This window comes from Montipora capricornis, chromosome 4 (genome assembly GCF_036669925.1).
Source record: "Montipora capricornis isolate CH-2021 chromosome 4, ASM3666992v2, whole genome shotgun sequence".
Classification (NCBI taxonomy): Eukaryota; Metazoa; Cnidaria; class Anthozoa; order Scleractinia; family Acroporidae; genus Montipora; species Montipora capricornis.
In genome coordinates this window covers 45,510,714-45,525,178 of record NC_090886.1, presented here as the reverse complement: position 1 = coordinate 45,525,178, position 14,465 = coordinate 45,510,714, and the positions used below count along the sequence as shown (strand labels likewise).

Genomic DNA, 14,465 nt, shown 5'->3' with positions numbered 1-14,465 from the left:
TGTGGGTTAACTTCAAACGGGACAGCTAATGACTGTGACGTCATCCACTTCATAACCGGGCTGAACAAAACACACTTCGCAAACAAAGAACAACCTCCTCTTCATTTTAAGAAGCTCTTCGAATTGACTACTGTTTAATGAAGTTAGTTGATCAATAGAGTTTTTGACGTGCTTGAAAATAAGGCCTTGAATAAAACTACCTGTTGTTTAAATTGTTCCTTTCAAAGAGGAAATCACTGTTTATAGTGGTGGAAAACTGATGTTTGGGTTTGCGCAATTAAATATACTTGTGAGTGAACTAATTCAATATGAAGGTTATGCGAGTAGAGGGAGGATAATGTTGCCGAGATACACCGATTTAAACGACTATGTGATGTGAGGGTACACCGGAATATTATAAAAATAATTGCTTTGGTCCTAGGGCTAACGAGAAACAAATTTTTAATCTTTATTTTCACTCTGAAACGAATACATTTTGAAAAACATTTGTCAAGACTTCTAGGTTGGGGGAAGGGGTGACCGATCGATTCTTTAAAGGGTCAATGGGGGCCACTCACTTCCCAGGGAGAAACTAGTTTAAGCCTACGGCCTCCGCTCAAGGAACAAAGGGAATAACCCAGTATAAAGTTCGTAGCGGACTCTAAGAATGACACAAAAGTGTTTCTGACATTCATCACAAATCCTGTTGTAGATGGATTAAAATTAAACATTTTGAGAAGTGACTTTCTCGTTAAATTGGTGCAAGTTAAACCTACATACACACATACTTAATTGGCCACTCCCCGTAAGGGCTTTTCAGGGCCAATGGAAGCAATCACGACAGAACAGAACATTCAACAACAATTGCTAAGAATCCCAACTGGCCGGAGGCAAACCAGTTGGCTATTTACAAGAGCAGCTGAGAAATTGAACCAGGGACTACCAGGAACAAATTCAACGAGTGGTCAGAACGTGTCCTGACGCTGGGATCCCCGGATCTCAAGGCACTGGGCCGCCCTGCCGGTGTGGAAAACATTGCTTTTGTATTGAAGACATTTTAAGTTGCGCACACCAATTTCGCGAGTATTTCAACAGTAAAAATAGAGCTTGAAGCTCGAGTTCTGTAGCTATGGAAAAGATTTCAATGAACTTAAGGGTCGTTCGCTTTTTTTTTTTTTTCTAAACGTTTCTGGCGCCCGAACAGGAGAAGGAATCGGAATTGGTTTACTGTGTTCAGCCTCCTATATGGCTTTGCATTCCTGTTTTCAAGTCAATTTGGAATGTCAAATGGGAGTTAGATCCAGGACGCTGAGTAGCTCTCTCGCGGGTCAAATGACTTCACCAGTACAGCTTCACCAGTACAGCGACCAATTTGGAGATAAAATTGGAAAAATATGTTGGCTTTCGTGGGCAGGAGGCGATCTTGATTGAAAAAGACCTTTTAGTTCAGGGCTTATAAGGAAACATCAGTGTGTTTTTCAAGTTAAAGTACGCACGGTCTCTCGTTTCCTGGTCGGTAAGGAAATAAGGGATTAATTTATAGCACAATATGCTTTGAACAAAAAGTGTTTCTGTCATGATTACATCATGGCATTTGCTATCAAGACCAATTATGGCTCTTGTTGTTATCGTACGTCTTTTCTGGGACTCTACAAACGTAATAGTTTCAATAATATCACTCTAATATTTCCGAGATTTAAGTTAGAACGGGTCCACTGATGACGTCATCATCATCATAACTACTAGACCTTCGTCCCATTTTCAGGAGCTCCTCTTTTAGACAGTTCCCATTTCCCCTATTTTTAATGGCCTTTCTTAAAAGAGGTTAGTTGCTTAGTCTTGACGAACTTGAAAAAAACTTGCATAAAACTATCAATGTTTTCATTTCAATAATATTGTTCCTTTCAACGAGGAAATCATTCTCTTTATTGTCATTTATAATAAAGTTTCTATATAACGCGCGCTGTCATTGGTTTAACCAGCGTGCTTTATGAGAGTACAAAGCACGGAACAAACGAAAGCTCACGCCATCATCCGCAGAAACGCCAGATGAATTTCCGAATTTTACCTTGGGTATTATTGAAGCTGTCAGTTAAAGGCTTGCTCAGATATTCTGTCAAGTGCTTTGGATGGAAGACCTCAACCGTCGCCCGGTCCAGCAGTTCTTTCAAGCTCAGAAAGTCCTCACGCTGGAGTTCTTCATTTACAAAATTCCCAACAGGTTTTCAGATTCCAGCCGCAAGCAATGAACAGTTTGTTTTCCAGTTGTCATGTCGGAAACGTGCAGGTTTTCATGGGCAACAATTCGGCCGGTTTTCACTGAACTTAATCATTTAGATCCTCTTTTTTGCTGTTTTTTACGGACTGAAACCGAACATTGAGACACTTGTTTTTCCATAAATTCGAATTTTGTGTGATTTCTGTCAAGCCACTTTCCAGTTGATTGATGTTTTGACAAGCCTTTGTTTCATTAACCAATCAAATAATCTTAAACATTCTTACAAGCGCTCTGATTGGTCCAAAGTAGCGTGCTTTATCAGAGTATAAAGCACTGTGCTGACGACATCTCAGTTCGCCACAAGCAGCGCGCGCTTTGAAAATAAAGTAGAATTTTTGAAGAAAATTACTTGTTTTTTATCATAAAACAAATAAAGAAGCCTTGACTGTGCTCTGTTCTGTTGTAAAGCACTTAGGAAGCGGCTAGAGCACTCAAGAAGTAGGGAGAAACACTCGCCTATCGGCTCGTGTTTCCCCCTACACTTCTTTCATGCTCTAGCCGCTTCCTGCGTGCTTTACAACAGAACAGAGCACAGTCAAGGCTTCTTTATTTGTTAAGTAAAATCTGATGTTTGTGTTTGCTCGTGAATGAATGAGTGAATGAATAATCATGAAGGTTATGCAAATCATGCAGTTGCCGAGATTCATAACGACTACCTGGTATGTAATGTGGATCTCCAGTTGAATATTGCAAAAATAATTTTCTTTCGTCATGTGGCTAATGACAAGCAAATTCCGAATCCTCATTTTCACTCTGAAGCAAATGCAACTTGAAAACAAGATTAGATTAGACTTGCTCTGGGTCTGATGAATCTTTAATTAAAGGGTCAATAGGGTCACTCACTTCCCTGGGAAAAAAAGGATGAAGCTTGCAACTCCGCGAACAAAAAAAAAGGAATAACCCCAGTATAAAGTTCGTATCGGAGTCCAAGAATAACGAGAAATGTCTGTTGCATTCATCAAAATCTTAACTGAGGGTTTAGTTGGAGTAACATTGAACAATCCAGCAGTTACGTTACAAGGCAAGAGAGCGTAACCGTCTTCGTCTTCGTACTTATAAATTAGTAGCACTCTGCCTGTTAGAACCTCTTCAGATGTCTTCACGGAGGGAACACACCTCGAGTACTGAGCGCTGTAAAATACGACAAACAAGCAAAAATTGATATTGATTATTCTATTTGAAGGTCTTAAACGTTTTGTACACCTGGCTCAAACATCCATCTTGAAAAGTTATTATTTGGTTAACTTGATGCATATTGATCAAATGTAAAAGATGAAAGACTACTTTCATATTTAAGACATTTAAATCGCACGCACTCGTTTCGTGAGTATTCGACTGATCTATAGCTATGGACTGTGTTAACGGTTTTTCCCGGACAGTTTTTCAATTTCTAAACGGTTCATAGCGCCTAAACTGGTGGAAGGAATGTGTTTATTTTGTGTTCGACCTCATAAATTGCGTTGTCAAAGACTCTGACCAGCTCTATCACGGAACAAAAGACTGCTATTTTGCAAACCGGTACATAGCCTCCCACACTAAAGTCCTTAGTGAAGCGTTCCTTCTCCGTGGAGGAGAACGCGTGACATTTAAAAATACGACAAACAAGCAAAAATTGATATTGATTATTCTATTTGAAGGTCTTAAACGTTTTGTACACCGGGCTCAAACATTCATCTTGAAAAGTCATTATTTGGTTAACTTGATGCAAATTGATCAAATGTAAAAGATGAAAGACTACTTTCATATTTAAGACATTTAAATCGCAGGCACTCGTTTCGTGAGTATTCGACTGATCTTTAGCTACGGACTGTGTTAACGGTTTTTCCCTGACAGTTTTTCAATTTCTAAACGGTTCATAGCGCCTAAACTGGTGGAAGGAATGTGTTTATTTTGTGTTCGACCTCATAAATTGCGTTGTCAAAGACTCTGACCAGCTCTATCACGGAACAAAAGACTGCTATTTTGCAAACCGGTACATAGCCTCCCACACTAAAGTCCTTAGTGAAGCGTTCCTTCTCCGTGGAGGAGAACGCGTGGCATTTAACGTGAGTATTTCAGCATCAAATGAGCTTGAGATCTATCCGTATGGAAAAGGTTTCTATCAACTGAACGGTCGTTCGCTAATTTTTTTCAATTTCTTAACGTTCGTGGCGCCCGAACTGATGAGAGGAAGCGTTCGACCAGAGAAATCGCTTTGCGTTCCTCTTTTCAAATCAGTTTGTGATGTCAAGTGCAAGATAGATCCAGCACTTTGACTATCTTCCGCGCGGGACAAATGACGTCTCCCGTACAGCACACAACAAGAACAATTTTGAGGTGAAAATGTTGGCTTTGAGGCAGGAGATGATTTTGAGAGAAAATCTTTTAGTTGAGAGCACATCAGCAGAATAGGCAATATCAGTGTGTTTTTCAAGTTCAAGTACGCACGGTCGGCTTGTTTTCTGATCGGTTAGGAAATATGATATTTATTTATAGCACAATAAGCTTTAAACGAAAAGCGTTGCTGTCATGATTACATCAAAACATTTGCCATCTTACGTCTTTTATGTGGGCCATTAAAAACGTTTGAATAATATCACTCTAATATTTATTGAGATTTCCTTAGTCTGTGGTTTAAGTTAGACCGTACGGATCCACTGATGACATCTTAACACCATAACCTGAACCAAAGTACGCGTCATGTTAATTTCCCGTTAGCAGCTCTTCAAGTAGGCAGAGACCATTTCCCAGTATTTCATGGACTTTTTTAAGAGGTTAGTTGTTTAATAGATTTTTGACGTACTTGAAAAGAAGAGGGTCTTGTATAAAACTATTTATGTTATTTCAATTGTTGTCGCTTTTTATAGTTACGTAATCATAAATTAACGTTTCGTTTGTCGCAATTAACTGTACTCACGCATAAATTAATTAAGAAGGTTATGCCAGTAGTTGGGCGGTAACGTTGCTAAGAAACATATGGTTAAGCGACTTTTCAAGCTTTCTGTACACCTGAATGGAAAAAAATTACTGTCGTTATAAGGCTGACAATGAAACTGCTCATTCAGTCCTACTGTCAAAACGGTTGCAACTTGAAGAAAAGTTAGGCAAATCTTGCGGTTGACTGACTTTTCGAGAGTCAAATGAAAAGAAGCCGATCAAGGCTTTATATGTGGTTCAATTTTATGCTATTTGACTCGTATTCCCACAGGCGAGGCTCTCAGTGTCACAACTGACAGGTTGACTCGTGCTAATAATCGACAGCTATTATATGACGACTAAGCTTCTCAGTTACCGACCATGAATGCATCGACATGGCTCATTACTAAGGACAATGGCTTTCATTCTCTTAACCGATTGAAACTGATCGAGGATTATTTGCCAGGTAAGGAATATCTGACATTGGACAGCTAAAATAAAGTAAATAAGGTCCTCTTGTTTCTTTTCAAACCTAAGTTATTAAAGCGATTAAATCAAACCCTTAGCATGAAATTTTCTCAACCTTCATAGGCCAAGAAAGTATTTTACGTTACGTAACAGCCAGGAAGCTTAAGATAAGTTTGTCCTCAGCACACGTGTTTAAAAAAAGTCACCCAAGGCTAACAAACTGAGACCAACTTTAAAAGAAAGGAAAGCTATAAGCAATATTTTAAAGCCCTGAGGAGATAAAAAATACAAATAATCTTAGAAATAAAGGAAACACAGTACTCACTTGCAGATGAAGCAGTTTGAACGCGAGGCTGTGTCCTTTGGAGTCAACGGGGAGTATTCAGTTTATAGACTCGCGGACCTAAAAATTATTTGCATGCAGCCTCGTGATTGGCTATCGGTCTCAAGAAAACTCAAACCCTTCTTCACCATTGGCTATTCCCTTCTTTGTGAATACATATTTCCAAGCTTAATGAAATTTTTGCTTTTTTTGGTAATAGCCATAATCACCCCAATTGAAAAGACTCTTGTTATAGAGAACTTCGTGGGCTTACCAGAATAATTTTTGATGATAAATTAATTTGCGTATTTGTCGAATCAAGCTACGATTTCCTTCTGATAGTGTCCAATTACCTTTTATTTTGTAGTGAAGCACCTTTTTGCATTTCTAAAGCGGTTTTTTTCTTTTTTTGCAGAAAGTTTTCGTCTAATTCAGTGTTTCGTATGCCTAGATATGTGCAACCTACATTCTTCGGTCCACATATGAAATACTAGGATGGGTCTCGATTCCAGTGTCTGTGGATTGCTGGTTACACTTCGAAGCCCTTGGCAATTACGCACTCAGCTGAGCTTCAACCTTTCAGCAGACTTTATTATCATTATTATCTCTCTTTAGCGTCTAATTTGACAACGGTCCGACCCCTTTCAACAAATTCGAAAGTAAGACTCAGACTTTCGTTGAACAGCCTTGGATGCCAATTTCGTTTCTGAAAACAGGAACAACTTGATGCACTTGGGAAGTCTGCAGAGCACTCAAGAAGCTTCTCTCGTGTTTTCGAAACTTCCCAAGTGCATCCAAATTCAATACACGCACGCTAAGCATGAACAATTAGTTTAATTGTGTCCAAATGCTCTCTAGTTAAAGTCAGTATAGTAAAAACATGAGCATTTTGTCGAAGCAGTAGCTCATACGACATCTGGTTTCTACAGAAATTAAGAAGGAAAACGTGCCTCTCACGTGATTCCACTAGAATGACTTTGTGAAGAAGTGTTTTCATCGGAGAAGAATGAACGAAGTGAGGCGGAAATAAAGTGTTAACATAGCTTTATGGTCCCCTATCAGCTTATTTTGTAGTAAATAAAAAAAATTCCTTTACGATAACACGTTTATTAATATTCTAATAAAACTGATATACACCCCTCTGCAAATATTTGACCAGTTTAAGAAAAATCTGTATCTGTTTGATTCACGCAAATGATCAAGACTCCAGTGATCATTAAAAAATGACCCTGCTTAGCGTAACAGCAGAACACCCGCTACTTTCCTTGAGTACACACAAAATTAGCGTTATGGTTGCTCTTGGTTCCATGAATAGTGTGTGGTAGACTAACGATCGATCATTCCCAAGTTAATTTGTGCAAAATATTAATAGCGTTTAAATACAAGTTTCATGACTTCCAAGGTTGGTCTTGAAATCCAATGGGTTACCCAACTACTGGCCGAAGCCAATGGTCAATTCATCGAATATTAGCGCAAGAGATGAGCCAACTGTACACTTTACAGCATTGGGAAGTCTTTTTAAAACAAAAGTTAACAAAGCAATTTGTGACAGTTTTATTTACAAACAAACAAAGGCTTCATTATTTTGTGACTTGGCTGAAGAGCTACAAATAACCATTATCTTAACGAGGGAAAGAGAAACCACTTCCGGTGATCAAGCGTATTGATTAGGGCGGGAAAATGCAAAGAGCATCTCGTTCTGCGCTCACCATTTTAAATTTCCTTTATTATTTTGTCTGTTTTTCAATTAACAATGGCATGTAATTTCTCGTGCGTTTCACAATTTTTTTTTGTCCTGTAGTTTCCATCCTTTCCAGTAAGTGCGGTTGCGTAATTTTCGTGTCTTCTGCGAATTTTCGTGTCTTCTGCGAGGTAGCAAACTGTGAAACGTTGGAGATAGCTCGCAAGACCATAACGAAGTAGGCGAGACAGTGGAATACATATATACATACACCTTTATCCAGAATGGCTTCATTTAAATATCCTTTTGTTTTTATTGAAATTAGCCCTTGATGCCTCGTATTTAAGTTTAAAATGCAAAAGAATATTTTGCCTTCAACTAGGCATCAAGGTCTAATTTGAATAAAAAGAAAAGAATATATATATATATATATAAATGGCGGCCATTTTGGAAAAAAGTGTGTATAGGTTGCCACTAATTTTAAGTCCTTAGATGTAGCCAGCGACTAAAAACATCCTTGTTTTGTAATTAACCTTGTTTTGACTTGCGCTTCATTGTTCAATTAAATATTTGGAATGCTAACAATGGGTCGAAAGTGAACCTTAAAATCCGCCAAGCGAAAAATATATATTCGACACACTCATTTGGTCTGGAACAAAGACATGAACAAAACCGCCCTTTACGTTGGTCTAGCAATAATCACCGCGAAAAGATTCCATTTCACCGCTCAAGGTAGTTCTACCTTTTAAGCCTGCCTTGAAATCCTTAATTTTGACTTTTTAAAGAAAGTTATTGCCAAGGCAAGGGTAGCGGTTGGCTCATTAAATGAGTAATGATATTAGCGGGTCGCCCACTGTGAAGAGTTGTGTGGGATAATGACAGTCATGGTCACGTTCTTTGAAGTCATTTTACAATCACGTGATCAAGGACCGTTGCAAACGTGGTTGTCGTGATCAAGACTAGTGCAGTCAGAGTGGTTCAAGAAAGGTAAATGATTCGGGTAGCGACTTCAAAATACCCGTCCACCCCTATCGTCTTAAAGCGGCTTCTTTTGTCAGAACTAGGCATCTCAACTCATATGCAAAGTTCAGAAAATGTCCTCGTCATAACTAAAAAAGGAAATAATAAAGGAAGGAAAGTTCTATTCAAAGGAGATTGTAGTGATGCCGAGATTACAAACAGATTCGACACAGTTTCGTCAAACGCATTTTAATGCACACTAACACGCCATGTTCTCCGACCCACACATCCTTGCGAACCTACACTACATATGTCTCTTCACAGGCGTCCCAAGCTCAGTGTGAGGAAAAGCCAACGAAAATATAAGGATTTGTATGGGAATGCCGATAAAAGACCTGAGAAGGTCATATTACGAAAAAATTCTCAATTAAAAAGCCTAACCTTATTGCCATTGTGGATCACTTCCTTCCTGTATGGTTTTTTTCACGCGAATTGAGCCATTCTCAGTTCCTCTGTTGTCAACAGTTATAGTAAAATACCAAGGCTGAACACTGAATTTTCAGGAGCCCGCCAAATTGAGTCAAATAGTCCTGGATAAAATGTTTCCACGGCCACAAATCCACCGTAGATTTCATTTCAATCCGCTAGCCCTGCAATCGAAGCCCTGCAGGCGGCTGTTAGTGTCCCAAAAGAAACGATAAAACGATGGGAAAGAACATGACATGGCGACCATTGAGTTCGGCTTGGTATCGAGCGGCTTACTTTCCGTCGTATATATCTGATCCAATGATGACGTATTGATGCCTCGTTTCGGGGTAATTAATTGTGAGGCAAGATTTGCGACATAACAAGATAAATGGCTCGAGTAAGCAAAGAACCGAAGAAAAAGTATCAAAATTAAATTTTTACATGTAATCTAGTATCGATCCAGTGAAGTCGTAAACGAACACTTGCTGTGCGCTGCAATTATCAAGTTGCTTAGCAATTTCAATACCACTATAAGTATTGTGTAGTAAGTAGTGTAAGTAATGTTTTGTAAATGGTATTGTACTTAGTGCTGTAAGTAGTGGCTGTTTTGTTGTGTAAGTGGCGTTTTTCGTGTCGGCAATAAAAACTTTCATTCACAAAAAAAAAAAGGGAAGCTGTTTCTCTTCCGAGACACTCCACATTCGCCTTTAGTAACACGTGATTCGTTGCTCGCGCTCGCCATTTTTCTCAGGCGAATGGATGCAATGGTATTTAACTATGTTAATATTTGACTATTTATAAATAACAAGGAAAGGTTACGTTTATACAAACGTTGGCCGTGTAGCACTTATATTTTAAACAGAATTAACTGAAGAGAGTGTAGTGTAACGTGAAGTGCTATATTCCTATCCCATATGAACCATGTGAGTGTTAGCCCTACTAATGGAATATCAGTAGGGCTAACGCTCACTTGGTTCATATTATTATTATTATTATTATTATTATTATTATTATTATTATTATTGACTTCCTGTGAATAGAACAACTTGCGAGGAGATGTTGTTCAAACTCTGCAGGCGTGAAAACACTGCTTAGCTTTGGCCCGATACCTGGGGCTTAGAGACATAGTGTCTTCTGGAGGATTAGGGTGGACCCGATGACTAACAACACATCTGGAATCCCAAGATTTAAAAAACCCCTCCAGCTGACCGGACACCACAACCAACCACCAACGGCACAATCTTGGTCGACAGCTGAGTTTCTTTGCCAGGGGAGAGTAGTTGGTGATTCTCTCATTCTTTAGTCGCCATGTTTACATACCAAAGCATACATAATAATAATAATAATAATAATAATAATAATAATAATAATAGTAATAATAATAATAATAATGATGATAGTGTATGATAGTGTTGACCATGCATGGCTAGTGGAGATGTGCTCCCTACATAGGTTGGCAAGCTGGGTAGGCAGAGTTATTCAGAAGAGGGAAGGTTACGTTTATACAAACGTTGGCCGTGTAGCACTTATATTTTAAACAGAGTTTACTGAATAGAGGGTAATGTGAAGTGCTAGACTTCTATCCCATATGAAACATGTGAGCGTTAGCCCTACCCCATCTTCAGTTCCCACGGCCTGCTCCCGTCTGACCTTGTAGCTCAGTCGGTAGAGCGGCGGAGATCTAACCCGAAGGTCGTGGGTTCAATTCCCACCCTGGTCAGAGTTTTTCTCTGTCCTTGTGTGGGCCCATTTCCATCAGTAGGGCTAACGCTCACATGGTTCATATGGGATAGAAGTCTAGCACTTCACATTACCCTCTATTCAGTTAACTAGAGTTATTCAGAAGCTGAGTTCAAGCTGGAATACGAAGATTTCAGTGAGAACAGCAAGAGGCCTTGAGACTTCAGAGGTGATGCGTTTCAACAAAGGCTTGCCCAAGGGCGATGCCCTTTGCCCAAGGCTCTTCACATTATGTGTTAACCCTGTATCGTGGCTGTTGAGCGCCTCAGATGGATATAGGATGAATAAACCAATTGGTGAGAAGATCACGCACCTATTGTACATTGACGACATGAAGATCTACGCACCGTCAGAGGAAAAGTTAGTAAGAGTCATAAGGTCAGTGAAATCTGCAATGGCCGACATCGGCTTAGAATGGAACGATCGAAAATGCTCAGTGGTACATGTAAAGAGGGGTGTTCTCCAGCATAGTGGAGATGGAATGCGGCTAGGGGAGTCAGAGATGATAGAGAGCCTAAGTGAAGGTTCGAACAGTACTACAAAGTCCTGGGAGTCCTAGAGAATGTGAAGCACGAAGACGGGTTAGCTCTAGAGGTGGCAGCCAAGGTGTATCTGAAGCGACTATCTGTTATCTGGTCCAGTCCACTGTCGGATTATAATAGAGTGATAGCCACGAACCAGCTCACGCTACCAGTGATGGAATATCTAATGTCGACCCAGACGTGGCCTCTGGATGAATTACAAAGGCTGGACCGAGAGACACGTAAAGTGATCTGTGAGAGCGGGGGAAAGCATCCACTAAGGGTCAACAGCTTTGATGTATCTCCCAAGGAGAAGAGGAGGACGTTGGCTGAAGTCGATTGAAGAACAATATAAGGCCATCAAGATAAAGTCAGCAGTTAAGATGTAAGCCAAGAATGACAAGAAGATCGAGATGGTGAGAAGGTTTGAGGAAAAGTCAGAGGCGTCAGGGCGAAGGTCGCTCGTTAAAGATGCAAAGAAGGAGGCGAGTGAGCTGGTCCTCCATCTTAACTTAGTTCATCCGGGGCCGACAGGTGCCACTGGTGACAGAATTGAAGAGACCGAAGGGAAGAAGATAGGAGTATGGGTGAAGCGCGCCCAGCAAGGAAAGAATGCTGACGAATTGAGAGCAGAAAGATGGCAAGGAAACTTCGTAGTTCAGAGATGAGAGGACGAATGCAGAAAGCGGTGATGTCTAGTACACTGAACACTTCTAGGAGTTTCAAGATAATGTCAGCATGAAGGTCAGATTCAAGTCTAGGAATAGGTTTAAGCTTTCTGGGCTTTCTGAGGTTCGTCTTTAAAGAAATAATCCAAAAAACATTTTGGAGATATCACATAGGAAAGATCTTTAAACATAACATGGTTACTCTTAGTACATTTATTATTCTTAGTAGATTTTTAAAACCATCAATACGATTAGGTTATGAGTGTACGTAGGGATATTTTAATATTTATTATTAGTTATTATTTTATTTTTACTTTCATTTTTATTTATTTTTATTTATTTTTAATTATTTTTCTCGGTAGAAACTGGTACATAGTTTACGCAATGCGCCCGATGACCCAGTATAATTTTGCATTAGCATTCAGAAGTTCATACTGCTATAATTATAATAATCATCAGCGATCCGAATGTAATAACCAAGTTTTGTTTCTATTTTATGGTATTTCAAGGTACCGTGGAAAGAACCACTTGACGACGAAAGATGACGACGAAATGTTGCCTTCTAGTTAATGCTCCGGTTCCTGTTTTACTATCTCATTTTTAAGGCATTTTCCATAATTATGTAAAGTGCTTTTCTCTTGATAGCGTATGAAATAAATGTTGATGAAAAATGAAAATAAATGGCCGTTTGTTGTTGCCCATCCTTTCCTTGCATCTTTCACTTCCATTTACCTACCTACTGAATTACACGTAGCATAATATGAAGACATCACAATGTGCAGCACATATTAATAGGCCTTATTCACGATAGCCGCCATGTTGGTTTTCAAATTGTCATGCAAATTAGCCATGTGTTATGCTGGGGGGCAAACATTGGAAAAAAGGCAGATTGCGGAAAATCGGCTCGTCGAAATATTGAAATAACATTGTAAAAAGTCCATTTTAGTATTTAGAATTAAGTACCTTTTATAATAATTTTATATCTTTTGATTGCCTTTGACATTTTGACTTTCTACTTCGTTATCTGCTCATTTGTCACTACAAAAAACCGCCGAAGTAACTTGTGTAATGATATTTTACCGCTTAGGTGATAAACATTTAATGGACGTGAAACAAATCATCTGTGTGGCTAACATATTCGTTATAACCTCTCGAACTTGTGTTGTTTGCCCCCTCAGAGGTGTGTAGCTAATTTGCACGATAATCGCAAATCCAACATGGCGGGCATCGTGAATAAGGTCTATTAGAAAACAATTCAACTTCCATCCATGTTATCTTAGGCGGGGGAAATGACAACCTTATTTAAGTCTCAAGTTTAATAGCTGAGCACAAGTGCTCTACTAATTGGAGAGATTAAAATATAAGGTAACATCTTTTTAACTAAGATTTAGTAAAGTTAAAATAAATCTAACAACTTATTTGTTGATAAATGCTGTCATAATAGCAGTGGTGTGGGACCCTTGAGCACCCTTTTGACGGTTGGAATTGGAGCATTCTAATTTTTGCGGGGAAATTCAAACGTACGTTAAGTGGAAAATTCAAAATTCAAATAATGACGTCACAGACACGTGACACCTCCCTCTCTGCGGACCCTCAGGAAACAGGTTGGGGTGTTTTGCGTAACCATGCTATTTATTTATTTATGCTATTTATCATGTTCCTTATTCAAATTTAATCGTTGAGGGAATGTTAAGTTTAGTAACGTTCATATCCATCCGTCGACAACTAATATTTTTGATTTCACGTTGAAACAAAAGAAACCTTGACGGGAATAACCTGTCGGATATTACTGTGCAAAACATTAATAGAATCTGAATACATGTTTCATGACTTTTATGGTCTTGAAATCCACTAGGTTATCCAACTACTTGCCGAAGCCAATGGTCAATTCATCAAATATTTGCGCAAGAGTTGAGCCAGCTGTACACTTTCAAGCGATGGGAAGTCTTTCCCAAATTTGTGACAGTTTTATATACAAACAAACAAGAAACTACTTCCGATGATCAAGTGTATTGATTAGGGCGGGAAAATGCAAAGAGCATCGCACTTAATATTACTGACATTTCTCGTATCTACGTGACTAAGGCCTTCTGCGCTCACCATTCTAAATTTCCTTCATTAGTTTGTCTGTTTTTCACTTAACAATGACATGTTATTTCTCGCGCGTTTCACACTTTTTTTGTCCTGTAGTTTCCATCCTTTCCAGTAAGTACGGTTACGTAATTGTTCGTGTCTTCTGCGAGGTAGCAAAGTGTGAAACGTCGGAGAAAGCTCGCAAGACCATAACGAAGTAGGCGAGACAGTGGAATACATATATATATACACCTTTATCCACAATGGCTTCATTTAAATATCCCTTTGTTTTTATTCAAATTAGCGCTTGATGCCTCGTTCTTAAGCTTAAAATGCACAAGAATATTTTGCCTTCAACTAGGCATCAAGGTCTAATTTGAATAAAAAGAAAAGAATATACATAAATGGCGGC

At 39.1% G+C, this 14,465-nt stretch overlaps 2 protein-coding genes across 5 annotated transcripts in view; both read right to left on the bottom strand.

Moving 5' to 3' along the window:
* The window catches only part of LOC138047101 (carbonic anhydrase 2-like), a 32,383-nt gene extending 26,379 nt beyond the window's left edge, over nt 1–6,004 (bottom strand). The window contains exons 1-2 of one of the 4 annotated variants that reach the window (XM_068893817.1): nt 5,946–6,000; nt 3,311–3,388 (exon numbers count right to left, since the gene is read on the bottom strand). The gene's annotated coding sequence lies outside the window, so the exon portion shown is untranslated. Of the gene's footprint in view, nt 1–3,310; nt 3,389–5,945 lie in introns of all 4 variants that reach the window. The other 3 variants (XM_068893819.1, XM_068893816.1, XM_068893818.1) reach the window with 3 other exon arrangements.
* The window catches only part of LOC138044967 (carbonic anhydrase 2-like), a 35,136-nt gene that overhangs the window by 19,384 nt on the left and 1,287 nt on the right, over nt 1–14,465 (bottom strand). The gene's annotated exons all lie outside the window — the stretch shown is intronic.